At 40.7% G+C, this 22961-nt stretch overlaps 1 long non-coding RNA gene across 3 annotated transcripts; it reads left to right on the top strand.

Annotated features, from left to right (window-relative positions):
* Positions 1 to 155: 155 nt before the first annotated feature.
* LOC141019403 (uncharacterized) lies at positions 156 to 11628 on the top strand. Of its 3 annotated transcripts, none has more exons than XR_012180775.1 (4): positions 156 to 173; positions 2670 to 2819; positions 10296 to 10406; positions 11276 to 11628. It is a non-coding gene; the product is annotated as an uncharacterized lncRNA (long non-coding RNA). The 3 variants fall into 3 exon arrangements; XR_012180774.1 differs by lacking the exon at positions 156 to 173 and adding an exon at positions 878 to 941; XR_012180773.1 differs by lacking the exon at positions 156 to 173 and having other exon boundaries at positions 2613 to 2819.
* Positions 11629 to 22961: the final 11333 nt, after the last annotated feature.

Below are 22961 nucleotides of genomic sequence, written 5' to 3'. Positions count from 1 at the left end.
GCACACACATGCACACACGGTCGCAAAGCAGAGCTACACACCCCCTTTCTGTGAGATCATACAGACTACAGAGCAGTTGCAGCCCCCCGTGGCATTTTCTGCTGCTTCCTGCACACACTAACACACTTTTTGAGCTGTCTAACTCAGGACCAGGACATCCCATCTGCAGATAGGTAGGTATTAATGCCATTGCTTTATGAATTCAATCTGATACGGTGGGTTTCTTCACTAGAAGCCACTTGTGTTACTTAAAGTACACGGTGTACCCAATTGTGTCTCTGCACATGGACTCACAGGGAGGTGTGGTATGAGCCTCACAGTGAAGCACATTTCTACATGCTTCACAGAGGAGCTCAAAAACTTCTATTTTTACAGAACCTATAGGATTTAAAGACTATGTGCTTTGATGAAAATCCAGTGCTTCATAATATAATATTACATAGTTAAAGTATCACTTTTACACTTCTTTTTACCCCTGTTTTGTGGTGAGTTGCATCTGCTTTAACTTGTGTCCTCATGTCAGGGAATTTATGCATGAGAGAGCATTATTTCTGTCAGAGGAGGTGAGGAGAGGAGGTTTTTCCATGCGGGGAGATAATTGGATGACATTTAATGCTAATGTAATTTGGGCACTGCGCTCTTTGTGGAATATGAATGAGTACTGATTCAAGAAACAGCAGAGTTAATGAGGACTGTGCTCAGTGTAACATACATGTTGAGCAGAGGTTAAAATAGTTTTAAAAAGAGAGGGGGGGGGGAGCTCCTGCTGTTCCCCTTTTGCCTTGGCTGCAACTATTCAGCAACATGTCTTTGGAGTAGCCTGAGGCTGTGAAGCTCTGACTACATTTCCCATAATTCATAGGCTTGTTTAAAATTTAAGGGGCTTTGCCAGGTGTGCAGGTCACGAGCAACAAAGAGGTGTAGATACGCGTACGGGCCAGGTGAGACACGAAGGAATGTTTGTTAGATGAACGACACAAAGAAATTAAGACGTGATTTATGTTTTTTAGAATAAGAGAAGACTGATGTGCTTGGTGGAATGCAACTTGCACAGGAGTGACCGAGTTTGCGCGTTTTGCGCACAAAAGCAGTCCTAGCGGTCTTTCTGTAGAGCTGCGCTAGTGCAGGTTGTTGCATAACATCTGAGGAGCGCTGATGTAACATTACACAAGTGTCAGTAATGTGCCGCAGTGATAATGGCTGATAATCTGCGGTCATAATTGGGTCTTTATCCCGTTAAAGGGTCGGTCCCCCTAAATACAAAGAAACACATTTTCACACTTAATTAGTAGTCATGGAGGCGCATAAACTTATGCCATCACCCCGATAACGCGGAGGTAAACTAATTCCACTTGTAAAACATTAAAAAAAAAAATTAATTGTGATATTTGAAACGAATATAAACAGCGCGTCTTTAGCACACAGTGTCAGTTATTCAAGCAACCCTGTGATCATTATAAGTTTTCATAGTAATTTTCATGTGAGGGTAGAAACTGTTGAAAACTGTTCAAAACGGCTGTGTCTGCTCTGAAAGTGGTGGTGAGCTCATATAAAAAATAAAAACCGAACTAGAGCTCAAACATAAGTTGATTGATTTGAAAAAAAAACCCCATAATGATAGGCTGATTGTTTCAGTAGTTTTTCAAGCAAAATGAGTGGAAAAGACTTTCAGTTTCTGATCTTTAAGCTGAATATTTCTGGGGAGACATTTGTAGACTGGTGATTAATCGTTAAATCCCAACACTAGTCTGCAGATGAATTGATAGCCCAGTGAAAATGATCACTAGTTGCAGCCAGAGTTGAAACTTTTCCAGGGGAAGCTCTGACTGTGACCTTGAGAAAACTTGAGTTTGAACAAGGACACTTGACTCAATATGGCCACCGCTCCCACTTAGTGTTGAATAGATGCCAATAGAAAAATAAAATACTTAATATATATAAAACTACATTGACTGTTGATCATAAAATACACTCATTAAAGTCAAGTGTCCTTTCATTTTGTTTAAAACATTTTGCTGCATTACATTCTCTGACCTTTGCAGCATGGCTGCCATGTGCAGTGAAATCTGCAGGAGCAGCAGGATGCTGTAACCTGTTGCACAGATCTGCCACTAGGTGTCACAATTCAATGGACAGACTGGGCTAACATCCTGGACATGTTCCAACAGCACCAACACACACACACACACAGACCAGTTACTGTGCTCCATCACATCTACATGAGATGTGAATTACATTAATGTCTTTTTCTAGAGTTTTTTATCCATTACTATTGACACATTGAGTATTTGTTGATCAGTTTTGAGCTTGTTACTTCAACCATGAGCTGTACAGTTGGGTAGGAACCCCACTGTTCCTCCTGAAGGTATCACACCACATAATGACCCTGTCATCTGTAAGGAACCTCAACGCATCACTTCCCCTTTTGTCCTTGTTGCCCAGTCGTCTGCCTTTGTACTCCACTCGAGGTCACTGCCCCTTCACCCTTGCCCCCTCCCCTTGACTGCTGTGCACACGTGTGCTACCCTCTCACATGTTATCTCCTCCCACCTCCTCTCGTGTGCCCTCCCCTTCCACCAACTCTCTCTCAACCCCACTGTTTCTCTGTCTCTCTCTCTCTCTCTCTCTCTCTCTCTCTGTCTCTCTCTTGGTGGTTCTGGGATCCGTAGGCGTTTGGAGGACAGGAACAGGACAGGACAGGCACCCACGACACCCCACAGCAGCACCACAGACATGTCAGACTCCGAGACCGCCGCTGCCCCCGCCGAGGCCCCCGTCCCCGCTGCTTGCGCCAGCATCAAGGCTGACCTGGACAAATGGTAGGTGATTGTGTGCATGTTGCAGAGATGTATGCTTGAGAAAGTGTAAATGTGTTTCTTCTACCTTCACTGAAGGACAGTCCATCATGACACTAAACTCTGCGAGCACATTGGAAGCTCTTGCTGTCTCTGGTCCACCTCTGAACATACCACAAGTTCTCCACTGGCTGTAAGAATTGCCTTCAAATGTTCATATTTGCTGAAGGTGAAACAACCTTGAGCAAAAACCCGACAATTTGAATAGTTTCAATCGTCGGGCTTGAATGTCGTCTAACAAGCTCTCCGGCGGCTCCACAGAAAGGGAGCATCGCATCCAAGCTCAGAGCAAATATTTCCAGAATTGCAAGCTGATTTTAACGTTGCACAATTCAAACTATTGAATGAGAAGACCGCCGCATCCTAAAATGCGCCATGCTAAAATGGAGTCCCCTCGGAAGAGGCTGTGGTCAGCGGCGAAAAACAACTGAGAGAGAATGAAGCCCTGCACGTTGAAATGTGACTGAATTTGACATCAGGGAGGAAGGGTTATGAAAACGTGGGGTTCCCTCTGTAGGGTGACTGATTTGGGGGTTAATAATGTGTGGCAGCGCATTGATGTTTGATGTTCATCAGCACGCATGGATGAAGGCTGGGAATCTGCTTACGTCACTAGCCTCCCTTTCCCCAGAATACCTTGCGTTGGCTCGTTCCGTTTGTCCCCGTCGTCTCCTTCTGCCACTTGCTGTGTCAACGGTTAGGGGACACCCACTGGGGGATATTTTCTGTTCAATGTGTGAGTGCAATGACATAACACCTTGGTGCACGTCATCTTGGCGTCTGCACATCAACCATCACCCCCCTCCTTCTCTGGAACAGTCCATTTTGACAGTTTTTTGGTGGATGATCGTTAGCTGGAGCTTAAGATCTGATTGAATGGATTATCATCAACAGTGAAGATGTATCTCCGCATTCTGTCACACTCTTACACTTGAAGCATAATTGGATGCTGTAAATTAGCCCTTTTGTGTTCATGTTTGTGCAGAATACACAATTTTTTTTCATAGCAAAGGCTGTCAAGTCTGGTCCAGCCAGACTGTCAGGACTTGATAAGGTGGCAGTGGGTGTGTGAAGTTTTGAGATAAGACAGCAGGTCGAGGTGGTGCAGGGAGGGCCGGCACGGCAAAGTGTTGATAGCTGACTGATCATGTGTAAAAGTTGCTCTTGTGTTGAAGCTGCAGATGTGATTCCTCCCTGTCGTCAGTCCCAGGGTAGTCATGGTTAGGGTCAATGCCATTTACTGCAACTTGTTAAAGTGCAGTGAAGTAAGCTTATAGTGGGAACTCATGTGGGCAAGGTCTGCACTCTATAGGTGTTAAAAGCACAATCCAGTCAGTTTACGGTGATAAGGTGTTCTGTCACTCATGCTTCATAATCATGGTTTTAATAACTATTGTGTGCTAACCATGCAGAACATGACCTTGAAAGGTGAAAGGTCATTAGCACCGGCATTAGCGAGTGGGGCCTTAAGCTGACAGTGTTAATCTGAGGGCTGCAGTGGCCCCTCACAGTATACAACTGGATCCCTGACCCTGCACACACTGCAGATATGTCCCCTCAGGAATTGGTGGAGATCAAGAGCAGAGCTAAAAGAGTGAATATTGGACTAAGATTTGTCAAGTTGCCAGAAACACAATGTGGATGTGTAAATGAGCAGCTGCCTGCTAACAGGTTCTCCATGTCAATGTAAAAGATGATGTGGCTAAATAACCAAGGTTACCTGCTGGCTTGCCACAACTCTACTATTGTCCCTGGAAGCCCAGAGCACCCAAACTGATTTGAAAAGACGTTATTTACACCCCTGATTTGTGGTCGAGCTCATGAACCTACTATAGATGGAGTGCATGCTACCATTTTAGCTATACAGCTTCAGTGGGCATTTCAGTTTAAGAATTGCTGTACCTAACGTCTTCAATTTGGGACTTATCCTTTTTAGGTTTAAAGATTGATGTCGGACCAAATAGGTTCTGGTTGTTTGAAAGAGTTCAATGTAACTGGATGCACAGTTAAAAAAATAATAATGGAGTTCCCTTTTAAGGGTTTTTGAACGCAACCCTTGTCTAATCTGTGAGCTAGAAATACCTTGACTTAAGAACCACTTCTCCACTCAACTTTGCAAGTTAACCATGCTCCCAAGATTCCTCTGTCTCATTGGACATTGAATGTGCTGTCATTGGCCTCTGCTCTGGGCATGGCCATTTTTAGTGCAAATGAGTGTCTTTTGACCTCTGCTGGCACTAGGGTGAGGTAACAGTTTGACATCAATTAAGGTTGAAGGTGGTCTCCATGAAAGTATTTGTGTAACTTGTTTAGAATATTTTAAACCCATAATTTATACTCTATTATTAGATCTACTTGAGGCAAAGTGTATTCCAATATTGAATACTCAGCTTCGCCCTGGACCTGCGCCACCGCTCAGCATGTGGCCACTTATGTGTCAAGTGCTCCTACATATTAATATGTGCTGAATGGGAGTGGAGACGCAGTCCGTCTGGGTCTTTCATTTCACTCCACGCAGCAAGCCTGCTGTAAATTCAACGTGGCTGACTGTGTGTAATAAATACCATAACCCCTATGTATTTATAGACATGTGTACGAGCGAGACTGTGTGTGCAGGATACCTTGACATGTTCCCGGCCATAGATCGCGTTACTGCTCCAACTGACACCTGCTTCTTTTAACTAGGCCAGTCAAATAAGCAAAAGCCTCGCATTCATGCTCAGACACATGGAGGCGGCCATGTTGGATTTCAGCCCTCATGCTAAGGTGTTAAGCATCTTTTTATACAGGCACCCGCTCTGAATTGATGATTTTCCTACAGTTATGGGACAGGGTATTCATGTGGGTTAATAACTCTACTTTTCTGGTCAATAGTAGCAGTAGTCATGACCTTGTAAAGGTCACACAGGCAAAGTCACACAGAGGTGAAGCGTGAGAAAAAGGCTATAAGTATGAGATAATAAAGCATTTATTAAGTTGTATTTTTCTCTTTAAACTTTGGTGACATTCTGTTACTACTTTATTTATGCACTCCTGAAATCTTAATCTTAAGTCATTTTTGTAATTCAGTTTTTAAGTTAAAGAGTGCTGCACAGTCTGAATATTTAACACAAGTCAACTTGTTTTATGTATTTTCAAATGTAATTTTTTTTTCTTGACTAATGCAAAGACTTATTGTTTCATGATACAGACATTTATTTCAACAAAATTCTTAAAAAATACATTCCGATATAAGTAAGATTAAGTATTGTCAATATCAGATTTATTTTGCCGTTATTTGGTAACTTGTGTGTAGGGCCAGGAAAATCAATGTGTGCATTCACACACACAGAGTATAGATCTGTGCTCACATACAGTACAGCATGTGACTTGTTGAGCTGTTATTTCTTGTTAATATTTGTCATGTTCAGTGTGTTACAAGCTCCTGTAGCTAACATGTTGGTTTGTGCTACATGTGTGTACTTTGAGACTTCAGGCTCTTTCACAAGAGTTGGACACAAGAACTTTGCCCTACACACACACACACACACACACACACACACACACTACCTCTCTGTTACTGATTGCCTGCAGTTTTATGTGTAGACATGCATGTACATTCTTGCCAGTGGAAACTGTGCTGGTTTTCATTATGGAATTCGGTGACTCGGCAGAAGTCAGTAATCTGAGTGCTGTGCTATAGGTGTGTCACACCAGTGCCGAATTTGCGTTACATTTAGGGGTGTATTCCCATTACCCATTCTATCCTGTGGTCTTTGAAAAACGTTCTGTGCAATGAGAAATACAACCCCGACTCCCAAAAAATTGGGAAACTATGAAACTTAAATAAAAACAGAATGCAAAGAGATGCAAATGCATTTTGACCTTTTTATTCAATTGAATACCGTTTATAGACAAGACGTTCAGTGTTCTAACTGATGAACTAAATTGTTTTTTTGTAAATGTACACTTTACTGAATTTTAAGACTAGGACACAGAAAGGTAGAACCCGTGTCCCAACTTTTTTTGGAATCAGGGCTGTAAAATTGTCAGTTATATCTATTGTTGTTGCATTTTCTTTTAGTATATTTTCATACAAAACATGTTTATATTTACTTACAGTATTTTATATGTTTTCTTAGAACCTTTGACCAAATCAGAAAGGAGATGGATTAATTCATGTTACTGGATCGGGAAATCCAAGTAACAAACCAAAAAAGCTCATCTCTGTGAATTGAATATAATGGTAACAGTACATGAGAGGAACACACTGGGGTTAGGTAGACATCCGGAGGCGGTGGCTTTCTGTTGACTAATGTTTGGCCTCTACATCATGTCTTCCCACTGCACCTGCTCAGTGATCTATTATGCATGTTTATCCCAGAGGACAGACCACGGCTAGCCCGGTCTAAATAATTCAGCCTTCATTTCCTGATTGTGCAGACGGGCGGACTTCGTCACTCTTGGACCAAGCGGTGATCAGTCTGACCTGGACGTGCTGACATCACTGCATCAGGATGCAGCTACAGTAGTGGCAAAAATAGCATGAAGCTGGTTTATATGAATTCCCTGCAAGATTTTACATCTGAATATTAGAAGCTTTGTTTCATGTAATTTAATAGTCTGTACTAGCCAAAATGTTCAGGCCTAAAATTATTGCTCCATGACCCCGCAACATGACCTCACTCAGTCGCAATTTCTCAGGAGATTGCGTGATGGCTGTGGTTTTGTGATGATGTCATAGGATCCCTCTGCCTCCTCCGCTTGTGCATGTGACCGCCCTGCTCTGATGCTTCTCTAATCCCCCTGTGTGCACTAATATACTTGTATGCATTCATATCAGGACTGTGCAGATTTAAACCTTAAGAATCACACGAGATAATCTGCAACATAGTCAATTAGTGAAGGTAATTGATACTACATTTAAAATTAAGGAAATGAGATGTAAACGGAAGAATCATGCCTTTATTTTGAAAAAAGAGAAGAATTTGAGGAGAGCCCACATTTGCAGCACCTAATGAGCATCTTCTGTTTTTCTTCAGAACTTGATAGTACTGAAACGGGGCTTCTATTTCCAATGTTGCATAATAAAGCATCAGCTGGTTTAGGTGACATTTGAATATCGGTTTCTTTAAACTACTCCAGCGTAGCGACCACTTTGCCAATGTGATTCCTCCATCCACCTCAGTTCAGTCAGCTCCTCTTGTGTATGCGTGCTGTGGTGGACCAATGATGCTGTGGCAGGATTATCTTATGACACACCCCCGAGTTAGACTCTGCCGCACTGATGTTGGGTCATCAGTGCAGTGCGTCAAACATAAGCGCTCATTGACTCTGTCCAGGCATGCACACACACGCACGCACACACACATACTAACACAGCACCAGAAATGCATGCTTGCAGTGACATAAACTCAATGGCTCACATTGCCTCACACACTCCTCCTGGCAAAGTAAAGCACTGAGTGATAATCTGTAGCAGCCAGCTGTGTGTTACATCACTAACAGGCACACAGCCACAATATAAAGAGATAAAGCAGCGGAAATGGCACTGTGTCGCCAGGCTTGTACATTAAAATGGTCGTGAGGCTGTAATGTGAAGGTCTTGGTCTCTATGCTTTTTTAGATTTGCAGAGTAGACTCTGTGGTGTGATTTTAGTTGATCACACAAGGCTCTAGTGTCAGTGCGTGGTATCAAACTTCTCCAACTCTTGGCAAAAACATGAATAACAGTTTGCCCTACAATGTTGAACTATTCCTTTTTAAAGTTGCAGTCCTTTTAAAAGGGGAACTTGAGAGGAAAGGAAAGAGGAATTGTGTTGTGGGTAATGGAGGCGGCAGGTTCTGACAAGGAAGAAGAATGCTAGGAATGAAATGCACAATATCTCTGGTTCTCCTTTTTAACCATTAATGTGTGTTTACAGGTTTTGGGGAGTACTATCGGTGAGGTAACCCTATTAAGGAGTACATAAGTGATTTAGTATTACACTTTCATAAAGTTGGGGGACTCATAAGACCTAATAAGGATTAGTGGCTCAGTTGCATTGTGGATAATGTAGGTGGTAGGTTCTGAAAAGGAAGAAGAATGTGTAGAATGAAAAAGGTGATATCTGTTGGATTAGCATTAGCAGAAACTTGATACAGCTCTACTAGACTGAACAGTAATATCAATGAGATAAAATTAAAAACAGTTATCCTGGATTGCTTGCATCCATTGTTTCCTGTGATGTCCTGTGTGCATACATGTAGCCTAAATCTTTCACAGGACTGGCGGACTCCCCCAGTACACACAGTGCTACAGAGTTAATTGTTTATTTACATATATTTTAATTATTGTGCATAAATAGCTAATGTTAATACCAAAAGGAGCATATCACAAGCATTATTCTTCAAATTAGAATGACTAGATATTGGATCAGTAGCAAAAGTTATTTTATTTTTGCTGCTTTACAGTGAAGTTGAAGCAGAAATTTAGAGATTGATGTGTAGGAGATGAGGATTCTAAACCACTGCTCTCCAATGTGTTGAGTGATTGGACGACTGCAGAACAGAGGGATGATCAGACCTCCATGAAGCGATGGGAGGAGCCAAAGGATGGGTTCACATTCATGTATCATAAAACCCCTCCTCCTCCCCCCGTATGCTCCACCGTCTTACCCCCGTGTCCTGTCATCTCTGCATGATCACGCAACCTCCCTGCCTCCCTCTCTGGTGTCCTATCAAACAGATGGGTTCATCCACATGGCTTTTCTCTCCTCCCTCTACCCCCTCTCTCCCTCCCCTTCCTCTCGCTCCATCACCCTAATGCTTTGTGGCAGTGTCGGCTGCTGTGTTTGCTCCTGCATGGGAGCCTGAAATAATCTGTTAGCCGGCATTCTCTCCCTCTATCTCTCACACGCTCATCCTCTTTTTGTCTCATCCTTCACTCATTCATTCTTGTTTTTTTTCTGTCTTTGTCAGCCATCGCATTTCATATGTAAAGAACAAGTCATTTGGGTAAAATGCCATTGGATATCAATTAATTTTGGTGCTTAAAGTGATTGCGATCGAACTTTGTAAATGAGTTGAGCTTGCATTGGGGGGGGGGGGGCACTTGGCACCACGCAGCATTAGTCACTTTCCATGTCTCATTTCAAGTGATCTCCAAACATCCCCTCTTTTATTTATTGTATCTATCAGCATCCAATGAAGGGACAGCAGTGAGACTGCACTTTTGTCACTGTGACTTGCATGATGTTGTTTCTGCTCTGTTAGCACAAGAAACAAGCAACTGTTTTGTCAACAGATTTAGTTGGACTGGGACTTCGAGTCCACTACTGCTGACAACTCTGTTTCCAACTCACGTAGCATCTGTGAGAAGGTGACATTTCAATGCAGCAACTGTTTGTGAAACGAAATGCTAGGGTATTGAAATGTGTGTTATCTTGATTGTGGTCTAATTGTCATTAATCTTTCTTCCAGTGTGGCAGAGAAAGGAGCCGAGGGCTGCAAAGATCTGATGGAGGCCTTTGCTGCTTGTGTGAAGAGCGCAGCTGAGGGGACGTCATGAGGAGCTGCCCTCCAACCTCAAATGTAAAAATGTTAACTTTGCTGATTCCTTCATAGTAATAGAAAGTAGCTCCAAAAACTGTCAGTGGATTATCCATCAGGGCTGCAGTCTCTTCCTTTTCCAATGCTTTGTGCTCTGTAAATGAAAATCCAGTCACCTCAGTTGTGTTAACACTAAAACTGACTGTGTGGCTGGACCATTGCAGTTGCATTCAATGTTCTTTTTAATGAACTTACCCTTTATTGCTCAATTCTAATCCTGTAATGGCTTGTGAATAGCTCTTGATAAAGATGAGCATTTAAAGGGCTGTAGTGCAACATTTGAGTGGATGAACTCCCTTAAAGGGTAACTCCACCAATTTGACACATGAAGTGTGTTTACAGGTCACAGGGAGTACTACTGCAGATGTAAAAAAAATAATAATAATTAGAAAACAACAATAAAGTAGTATAAAGCCTTTTGTGGCTTCAGAGGAAGCTGTATGTAATCTGCTGTATGTTATCATATTATAAATTGTCTTCAGAGATGTGACTCAGTTGCATTGTGGGTAATCACTGCCACTGAGTGTCATCACTGGAGGCAATGTATCGAGTTACTTGTAGCTTCATACTGCTGCAAACAGCTGTGTTAGAAAAGAAAAAATATTTTAAAAAAATGGTTGAGATTATCCAGATTATTGCTATTTTCAGTATCAATTAATCTAATGATTATTTTATCGATCATTGATTCATCAGCAAATCGCTTTGTCGAAATAAGTATATGATTACATTCTAAAGATTTACTAATCGACCACCTTGGTTTCAGTTGTAATCCAGATTATGAACCACGTACAGATCACATGTTAATATGTTGTGAATGCCTTCCTCAATCTCCTCTCTCTCCTCTCTTCCAGGTCCACTGCACTGAGTCCTCCGAGTTCCCAGCATTCCCTTCTGCACAACAGCACTGGACTGAATGATGACATTTATGATGATGATGATGATGATGATGGCGGCGTGACAAACCTTGTGTTGATTCGGGCTGAGTTTGGGATCTGGCGGCAGTAACCACAGTTCCTCCCCCCTGTCCTCCCCCCCTGTTTTAGCCTTATCTGGTGTCCCTCAGTCTTACCACCATTCCCCTTCTCCCTCTATGGCTGACATACAGCGCATCGACTTGTAGACAATTCCAGAGAGCTGATGGGCTGTGATGTAAATTGTCGACTTGAGATGAATACTTATAAATGGAAATAAAAGTATAAAAATACTTGGTATAAAAGCAAATTGTGATTGTGTGTTTCACCATTTGGTCTGTTTTCTTGCAACATGGATACGTAAACCCTGAACATAGTTTTGCCTTGAATGATAATAATAATTTCAATGTCTTGTTTAATGCAAAGGGTTTTTTTTGTTGTTTTTGTATCATGTTGAGTCAATGTGAATACATTAAATAGCTACTTAATTAACTTAAACTATTGCAGATTTATACATAGATCTTATGTGCTTATTCAATTATTGCATATGAAGTTAAGTAGAACTTCTACATAAAGTGTTTTTAAATTGTATACATAAAGTATAGATGAATATAAAGCATTTCAAATTGTTTGTTCTGTTTTGTGTAATGGATCACACATCTAGTTATTGAATTTATACACATGAACTCAACGTGATAGAAAAACTTTGCATCAATTTTGACCCTTTACATTGAATTAAAGGGCTGGGCTCTCAAGTGATCTCATGGGGAAGCAGACATAAACAAAATGGAGATTGGCATGGTGCAACAACTTTGTAGCAACGTGTTGCAGTGAGAAAAAACAAGCAGGACATTACTATTCTTCAGCGAGAAGTGGAGGTGAGATTTTAAGTTTCTGTCAACAGTAGTATGCCAGCTAGCGTTAGCCTCGGAAGCTAGAATGTTTACTGCTGATATCAAACATGTTGATATTATTAGGATGATGCCGATGACTCTGTGAGCAGTTCAGGAGGCTTAAGATCTGTACACCCCTCACATTACCAGATAATCTGTGCTACACAGCATGTTGTCAACAGGCACTGCATGAGTGCCATTAAAATACTTAGTCACTATTTTAGGCAAATAATTTGCTTGAGTGAATGTACACTCAGGATGTAAATTAAGGAAATCAATACAAAATAACTTAAAAAACATGGTTTTACAAGCTTTGTACATTAATTCCTATAATTTGTTTAGTAAATATTCGGGGTGTCTATTGTAGATAAAGGTCACTGTGGCGGCCCAACACTGACTTACTCACTTAATTATATCTTTTTCCTATTCTCCACTTGATACAGTATTAAACCATAGTGGTATACATCTAATCAGGCTGCTGAAGTTTTTCTCCACTGTAATAATTGACTCAATGGTGGTACCACGCTGTTTAGTTTTTGTTATGACATTTTTAAATAGAGTCTAAGTGTATGTAGAAGTAAATTATTCTATTGGATAACTCGTTCTAACACATTTTCTACTTAACCTATTGCACATACACGATCACAGTGTAAATCAGTCAATTGTAACTTGGGGAAAGACAGGTAATTCCACAGTGTGCACTTCACAGAAACACTGCTGAAAGGTATTAACTGAACACTGCCTAAAGAAACCAAGTAAGAGGCAATGCTCTGGCCTCAAGCACACAAACTCACAGACATCAATACTGTCAGCTGTCTGTTTGGCTGTCCTAATCCAGCCCCATGGGGTAAATTCGAACTCCTTTTGGCATCACACCCACACATTTCCCAGATTAGCTCGCTGTCAGAGCCTCGCTGTCAGGGGTGTAGATTTAAAGACACTGCAGTATATGCATGTTTTGTAATACTTGTACACCTGTAGAGGTGTGTAGGAGAATACTGTGGGTCAACCCAGTCAGAGCGAAAGACTCCCACACACTCTCCGCTTCACTTGCAGTAAGATATATATAATAATGTTTCAGTACACAGACCTTCATCAGGTTTATTAGTTAACATATATCTCCATATTAAAAGCTGTCATGGTTTTAGGTATGATTTCTCTTATTTAATCAAATCAATGAAGGAGTATGGTCTAGACCTGCTCAATTTGGAAAGTGTCATGAGATGACTTCTGTTGGGAATTGGCGCTATACAAATAAAGATAGATAGATTGATTGATTAGTTATTAAATATCCAATAGTAAACAGAGAGGGGGCCCCACCAACAACACTCACTGTGTCGTCTTCTTTTACTGTCAAATTATACAGTTATAATAACATGCGTTGCACAAGATATGACCAGTATGGTGTCCCTTAAACAGTCCAGGTGTGCACATGTGATGTAACCCTGTGCATGTGTGTACACAGCATACAGTATGTAACCTATGTAAACAGGTGTGCTCAGTTTTCCAGGAATGTTCCCCTGGTATCAACATGTGAAAGAACAAACCGACAAATCCGACATTCCAACACATACACACACACACACACACACACACACACACACACACACACACACACACACTTTGACTCAGAACAATTAAATTCCAAGAAACTGTAATCTTCAGTCTTATCTTTATGAGGACTCCTGTTGAACATATGAAACAGTAGCATCAATCGTTGATTGGCACATACAGACACTTTACACGATACTACACATGGCAGCACGTGCTACAGTTACATGAACAGTGACAAACTGCACTACTTTACACTTGACATCAGATATACCATGTCCAACCACTTCAGAGGGGTGTCGGGCTGGATGCCTGAGGGAGATTCCACTGAGGAGGGAGGAGAGACAGCATTTCTGCCTGACTGTGCAAAGAAGCGCCTAAAGAGCAAAGGCTAAGGGGAGGGACAGCAGTGTGTGTTTATCTTTGTGTGTGTGTACGAGGCAGGAGCTGGGCAGACGTTGCACAAATAAATCTGAATGAATGAAAACCACTATGTGTGGAACATTAAGTGATTTCCCACCAATTCTTATTCATGAACAAAACTTTACAAAACTTAAAACAATATGACATTATGAGGCAGGATTCTTATATTAACGGTGCAATATGTAAGAATTTCAGTTGCTGCATTTAAAAAAATGACTAAAATCAGTGCTGCCAAGTTTCACCAAAAGTTTGGAGTGACACTTTGGGGGAAGGGACCTTCTGTCGCTGGCTGGGGTTGTGTGAAGCCAGTCAATTTAAATTAACATTACGATTAGACTGTTGTGATGTCATTATTTGGTCTTAACCATCAATATTTGCTCATTTCTCATTCACCTCCATGCCAGCTACTCTTCCTGCCCTGTTGGCCTCTGCATGCTCTCTGCCTCTCTGTCCTTACTCTGAATATACCAGTGAACATGCAAGAAATATTATCAGTAAATTAGTGACCAGAAAGATGTTCATACACACAGTCTACATTAAGATTAGACTGTTGTGATGTCATTATTCAGTCTTATTCTGTCATTACTCAGGCAGCCCCTCTCCCCCACCCAATAATTTTTGCAAAACAGTTTCCTGCTATTTGACATATTGTTCATAATGGAGCAGCATCGGTAGAAATGAAAATAATTGTAAAATCTGTTAAAGCAAGAAATTCTGACAAATGATCACTGCCCAGAATGAAAGCAGGTCTTTCTTCTTCCTTGACGTCTTTGAAACAGATAAAAAAGAAGTGTAGTGTGTACGACCCACACAGAGTCAAAAACTAGCTGTCCTTGTAAATCCCCTTAGCTCATAGTATCAATAAGCTCACAAGCGAATGAGTGATTTCTGTTTTTAAATCCAATCTGACACTTAAAATGAAAAATAACCAACCCTTTACTTTAGCTATTTTCATTTGGTTTGGAAATATACTGGTTTGGAATGACAAGCTGCAGATGTCTGTTAGTGGTTTTGAAATCCCATTAATAACCCTTTTCACTACTGTCAAGTCTTTTTCATCAAAGTCAGTAGACGTCTTGTTTTTACATTTATTACCAATATCTATAAAAATGATTTCTCTTCCACTGCTGTAAGAAACATAGAGAAGGGATTCCTTTCTATAGAACTATCATTAATTTCTTCAGTTGTCACCGGTGGATCAGTTTGGTGCAACACTCACAAAAATGTATTAAAGCCATTTACCACATCGTCCATATTATGATTTTCATTATCATCATCAATAAAATACTGAGGATAACTTATTTGTTTAGAACCATTTCTAATAACACTATTTAATATATTCCATATTCCTTTAACATTATTTTATCATCATCTAATATGTTACTGTAGTAGTCCTTTCTACATCTCCTTATAATATGAGTTAACTTATTCTTATATTTTTTGCAGTTATTTTCTGCCTCACACCAACATGCACCACTATCCTTGTAAACACCCTGATTACATCCTGTCTGGACCATTGCAATTCTCTCTTCATCCAGCTCTTTGCCCCATCTGCCAACCTAACTACCATGGGGTCAAGAGCTTTCAGCCGATCTTCCCCCCGCCTTTGGAACTCTGTCCCACCACACATTCGCACTTCCGACACTGTCCCCACCTTTAAATCCCGCCTGAAAACACACTTATTCCAAGTTGCATACTCTGTCTTACACTAACTATGCAAATCACATTCTTGTCTATTTTCTGTACTATTCACTATGTAATCGCATTTTTATTTTATTTGATTACTGTTGTGTTATGTGTGTCTTGTAAGGTGTCCTTGAGTGCTTTGAAAGGCGCCTTTAAATAAAATGCATTATTATTATTATTATTATTATTATTATTATTATTATTATTATTATCATTATTATTATTATTATTATTATTATTATTATTATTATTATTATTATTATAAATATCCAATTGTAGTTGAGGTCAAGACAAATGTTAATGACACAATTAAAATGGTCTCATACCAGCCAAAGTCAAAACCAACCACACATGACAGTTTAATGTAATGCTAACACATAAAGAGTTCATTTGAGTTTAAAAATGACACCGGCTGTGACAGGTTGTGTTGTCCTGTTTAATGTCAAATTGTCATCACAAAGATATCTCTATAAGTGACAAATGACACTTAATGACAGCAGTCATAAACAATTATAAAGACTCCTTCATGTTCATGAAGATGTCAGATGTCATGTCGTAATATGATGGTATATCATGTCAGTCTCATGCACACCTTTCAAATGATGTGTTTCCCTTGTTTCTTAAATCTACACAAGCAAAAGAAATCAATTTAAAAAACTTGTGGTTTCAAAGGAAGTTAACAATCTTTAATGTAACTACTGTTTTTTAAACTGTGTGTCAGTCCGTTCTAAAACCCATGGAAACAGTAACAGAACACTTTTATCATTAGAATGTTGAGAGAGAGAAAAACACATTTGAGAGTCGTTTGTAGAAGACAGAGAAAGCGAGAGAGAGGAAAGCATTTGTTGACAACGGTCTCACCATCTTAGTAACAAGCTTGAAGGTTCATTCTCAACCTTGGATTTACTAAACTGAGAAGATTCCACTCTGAAAAATGTCATCGTGGTCCAGCTCGGCCGCCTCTGGTGCAACAGGTAAGAAAACTCACACAAAACTGTACATGATGCTGAATGTATCTGCTTTGAAAACACAGTGGGGACACCAATTTGTTCCCAGCAAGCCTAAACTGGTCCTTAAATGTGATACAGAACAGAGCAGCTCTTTGTTTTAAGGAAGGATACTTCAAATATTGTTATACCATTCTTAGTCAAAGCAAGTGTTGGTTTTGCGAATACTTTTGTTTCAATCATCTTACATCTCTTTATTGAAAGAACCTTACAGACTTAATATAGAGACTTGACATGTTTTCTGTCCTTATTCACCATCTCTCCTCACAGTCACACCGTCAGCACCTGAGGTTCAGGCAGGTCAAACTCTGTTCAGCAGCTCTTCCGGTTACTCTATTCTGGAGTCTATTGGTGAAGGTTGCTTCGGAAAAGTGGTTAAATGTCAAAATCTGGCGACAAAAGAGACGGTGGCTGTGAAGATCCTCAAGGACACCGATTACATCAAGGACATGGAGAAGGAGGTACATTTTAGAATAATTTTCATTTTTAAAAACATACAGTTCCTTCCCTTGCTTAGTTTCTGCAGGCTTCATCAGAGTAACTGTTGTCTTGACTGCTATTTTCTCACCAGGTGTCCATGTTAGGGGTCATCAGTGTCCTGAATCCAGACCGCAGTAACGTGGTGAAGTTCTTTGAGTGCTTTGAACATATGGGACAAACCTGTTTAGCGTTTGAGATGCTGGACGGGTGTCTCTATGATCTGCTCCAAGAACGAGACTAGAAACCACTTTCCCTGAACGAGATACGGCCAATCGCAAAGCAGGTATGTATTATTGTAAGATGAAACCAATTATCTATTGTTCTACAGATCTCATCAATGAAGAAATCCCTAACCCAACACCCTACACAACCACACATAGAAAACTATCTCTCAAACGTATCCTTTCTTCTTTTGTCCCTGCAGTTGTTGGTTGCTTTGGATGCCCTCAAGGCTCTCAGTATCCTGCATGCTGACATAAAACCTGACAACATCATGTGTGTCAACAAGCAGGACCAGCCTTTGAGGGTAAAATTAATTGACTTCGGTGAAGCAATTCAAGCCTCCAAGGTCCGGACTGGGATGGACCTTCAGCCAACTGGATATAGGTGTCTTCATGCTCCACGGCTCAGCTGTTAATCTGAGCTTGTGTCATTCTGCTAAACATTCAAATTCTCTTGGTCCTCACAGCTTGCCAACAGACTTCTCATCTCTTGCTCTTGTCTTCCCTCCTTAGGGCTCCAGAAGTTGCCCTCGGCTTACCCATCACTGAAGCGATCGACGTGTGGGGAGTCGGCTGTGTCCTGGCCTTCCTCTACCTGTCTGAAAACCTCTTCCCTGTCGACTGTGACTATCAGATGGTAGGTCATCTGCCTCAGGCAAATGTATACAACCAAGTGGAGATTTTATGCAGAATGTCAACTGATGTAATTCTGTATTTTTTGTCTGCAGATGAAGTGCATGGTTGAGGTCCTGGGTCAGCCGGAGGACCACCTGCTCCGTGCTGGTGAACACAACCAGTACTTTTTCAGTGAGGAGGAAGCTGCCGATGGTCCAACATGGAGGCTGATGGTAGAATATCCATGCTCTTTTTTGTTTGAGTTGATTCAATAATTTTATTTGAACTCTTGAAATATTCTCATACATATTTTGTTCTTTCAGACGCCAGAAGAATACACAGTGGCCAACAACATGGAGACAGAAGAGCGGAACAGCTTCATGGACCTGCCCAGCTCTCTGGATGACATGGTTAATGTAAGTTTACTCTGTTGTTTAAGTAAAGCCTCAATAAGAACCACTAAATGATCTGTCTCTGAGAGGTATGGGTTGGATCAGCTGAAGTGAATCTTTTTCTGAACACAGATCTATCCAGAAATGGAGCCTGCTGAATTTGCGGACAGGAGGGCTTTTGTGGACCTCATGAAACAGCTGCTGCATCTTGATGGGGATCAGAGAATCTCTCCTTATCAAGCTCTGCAGCGCCCGTTCATCACAATGTCCCACCTGACAGCCACCAGGTATATTCATGGAAATGGAGTCAGTGACGATGGTCCCACCACAGGGTCATCTGATGAAGTTGCAGTCACTTGTTCCTATGACAAAGATCCAGCTGCCTGGTCTTCTGATAGAGAACTACCATCTCCCTGCCATGACAAAGATCCAGCTGCTGATGCCCAAGCCAAAGACTTGCACCAGACAGATGCACCAGCCTGTTGGTCATCTGATGGAGGATTCCTTTATCTGACCTATAATGAAGATCTAGGTTTCTGGTCATTTAATGGAGGACCACCTCAGAGTCCCTATAATGAAGATATAGGTATCTGGTCATTTAATGGAGGACCACCTCAGAGTCCCTATAATGAAGATCCAGCTGCCAGGTCTTCTGATGGAGGTATACCAAAAGACCTCACTGCGGCAGCCTCAGCCTCTTCTGGTCGCACTAAAAAGCTGCTGAGGAGGATTCGTAAATTCTTCACTTCTCTTTGTTGCTGCTGTCATACCAGTGTGGAGGACTGATAACATTTTATTTCTCATTATATTTTTCTGATTTTTGTGTGAACTACATGTGATTACTCTTACTTTGTGAAATGTAATGAATACAATTGATTGCTTGATTGAAGTGGGGTACACTCATTACATAACACAACCCTTTTCAGGTTCTTATTTGTTTCTGCATGTTTCTTACCACAGCTGATTTCTTGACTTGGACTAAGGCGTTGACTTTTGGGCAGTCTAAGAAAACAGATTATGTTTTACAATTATGACTGTAATGGATTACACTGGTAGTGTCTGTAGCCAGAGTGAGACAGTCCTGATGCTCAGTGTATGAACTGACTAAAATGATTTAGTTTAACTGGTCACTGTTATCATTTCTCCTGTACACTCTGCACGCAACTAGACATTTTGTATGGAACTTTTTTGCAAAGGTTTTTTTTTCTTTTTAATCAGTGTGTCGAGTACCAAACTCTCCCTGTCTGTGCTTTCCAAAAGCATTTACGTACTTGCCTGGATGAGAACATGCAGCACATTGCTGCCATGTCTGGTGATTACCGCTGCACATTCATGTGCTGGTGTAGAGAGGAGGGAGGGGATCAATAACTGCAACACAGACAGGAAGTTAGCTAAAACGACAACAGCGCTTGCAGCTGCATTAGGTTAATAAGTTATTTATATAAATTAATAATCACAGAGCACCACCCTGGGATGTAGGGTCAATGATCAAACAATGGATGCAGTCTCAAAAGGGAGGAGTTCACCAAAATTGGCAATATTTCAGAAAATAATTGACATTAAGAAGGGAACAATGAAGGAGTGGATCGGACCACTGATTGTCACAACCAGGTGTGATCACAACACAAAACAGTTTGCTTGTGTTTCTAGCACTGTGGTGTTCTGATGTAGAGAGACCAGCCTGCTAATGACACTCTGAGACACTTGGAGTTCATTAGCAACATCAATTTGCCTACTCCCTGCTGGGATACGGGCCAAAGCCAGGTGGTCAGTCAGCTTCCATCAGTTGACAATGACTATTAGGAATGGCCACAATGAACATTCACTCATTATCCAGTGTCTTTTATAGCCCCCAAACACACATTTTTGAGAGTTTTGAGTTTGACCTCTCATTTGAATTATAGTCCCACAACTGAGCTGAGGCCGTTCCACAAACAAACAAAACTTTTTTTTTAGGATTTGGATACACAGCTCTGAAACCACTGAAGCAACAAATATACTGATATCCCAACATCCCTAACTAATTTTGAGTAGTGTATGTATAGGTGCTTTTTTCTTTTACTTTGCAGTTGCACTTCCATCTGTTTATGTGCTATGACCTATAACATTTTTAACTATTTGTTTTAATCCCACAACGCAAACCCTGACGTACAAAAAAAGGCAAAATCAGTAATACAAAATAACACAAAAATACGTCCTTTCTTGTGTTACACCTGCAGTACAGAAGACAGCAGCTTACAAAACAAAAAGAAGCAAAGCATCACATTACTGGCCAACGGTTTGGTTGCATCATTTATACTGCACATACTAAATAATCTTCTACAATCATCCTGAACTTCAACAACTACAACAGTGTTCGATGGCTGGAAAATACTATTTCATAGTGAAAAGAACTGATAGCTCATGTGAAAGCCTAACAGCACCATCCAGTGGATGAAAATGGATTTACATTAGCAGTTACCACAACCTCACTGATTCATTTGTCTTAGAGATTTTAGCATGTTGCAAACAGAGAGTTCATTTTCTAAGAACGTAAATCATCCATAGATGATATCTTTTGGAGGAGTTGAACTGGACAAGACTATATATACTATGTACTGTATATGTGGGAAACCATCTACCACATAGGGATAAACTCACAGATACGGATTCACATACTAACACTCACCCATGGCACCATTAGATAATCTGAACTACATGGACCTGACTGCATCAAGAGATTAAGATTAAAAGGGATTAAGATTTGGGAGTCAGCGTTATACAGATATCACAATGTGAACTTTAATCACAGCACACCCTGATGCAGCACATGGCGGTTTTGCAAGTGCATATTATGGTCTGTCCCAGGGGTCAGTGTGTGCAGTGGCTGTTCATCTGTTGAATGTCATTTAATCTATTTTTTTCACATTTATTGAAAGATAGTTGAGCACATAAACAGTAGGAACTACAACAAGATCAAGTGTTGTTACATTGGGTGTTGTTACATGTAGCTCAGGCGAATCCCCCGGCTCCCCCAGCTGTATGTCGAAGTGTCCTTGAGCAAGATACTGAACCCCAAATTGCTCCTGATGAGCAGGTTGGCACCTTGCATGGCAGCCTCTGCCATCAGTGTGATAATGGGTGAATGTGACAAGTGTTGTACAGCACTGTGAGTGGTCAGAAGACTGAAATAGCGCTACAGAAATACAAGTCCATTTACCACTCCATTTACATGAATATATAGTGTTTAACTCAGCTTGAAACAGCCACTTTCTTGCTTGCTCTGCTGCTTTCAACCTTACCACTTTGTCTTAAAGTGATTATATGTAATTTCTGAAAGAAGAAATATATAACTTTTAAAAAAAATCAAAGGTTGTGCTGCTACAGCCTTACATGGTCCGGTGAGACCAGTGGCCTATGGCTGCTAATGTTAGCAAACTTTAAATAGACACTGTAATAGAGTAGACATTACTGACAAGGTTCACAGGCTTTGACCCCCTTTCTGCTTGCTATACTGTTAGACCATTTTTTTCACCAATCATTATTATTTTTGACCTCAATGGCACCACCAGCAAAGGTTACATAGTCTCACTTTATTGATGTCATCGGCTCAGGTGCCATGGAGCTGCAGAGGTCTGAACACTTGAAAAGTTGAATCTTTAAGCCAGTGTTTAAATTGAAATGTTTGTCAGTCTGAATATAATTACACAGAAAATGTACAATTACATTTAATAAATCAGTAAGCTTTGTTGGGTGTAGGGAAGCTTGACTCAGGAAGTCCATTATTTTTTGAGAAACACTGACATTTTAGAAGTGTGTTCTCCAGCAGAACTTTCTATATATCAAAGCCCTAAACATTTGATTTAATACACTCTTTTCCCTATTAGTTTGCTTTGTGACATCGTTGCACAAAGATGATGAACTCAGTCGTGTTTAAATTCAGAGATAGTTTGTTAAAATCAACTCTTTCCAAGTTTCGATCCTTTTGCTGCAGCATGCAATAATTTATTGTTGTCTGCAGATAAAGTAAATGTGATTGTTCAGAAACCTACATCAATTATTTATGTACAAAATAAATAATAATGGTCCTGACACTTTGTATTGAGGAACCACTCTAATGCTATATCATTGCAGTCATATACAGTAGTATTACATGCTTTATTGATATCAAGAAAAGGCCCCACTGACAATGACATGGACAGGAAGTCACGCTGCTTTGAATACTGGAAAGCTTGGAAGAATCTACTTTTCTTTTCCCAGTTTAACTGCTGGACACAAGACGTCTCCTACTTCACTGTGAAGCCCAGTCCCAGCGTATGTGCACTGGAAGCTTAAAGTCTCCACATCACATGTGTATGCTGAATATTGGACCAGGGATG

This window comes from Pagrus major, chromosome 23, assembly GCF_040436345.1.
Source record: "Pagrus major chromosome 23, Pma_NU_1.0".
Classification (NCBI taxonomy): domain Eukaryota; kingdom Metazoa; phylum Chordata; class Actinopteri; order Spariformes; family Sparidae; genus Pagrus; species Pagrus major.
This window is presented reverse-complemented; position numbering and strand designations above follow the sequence as displayed.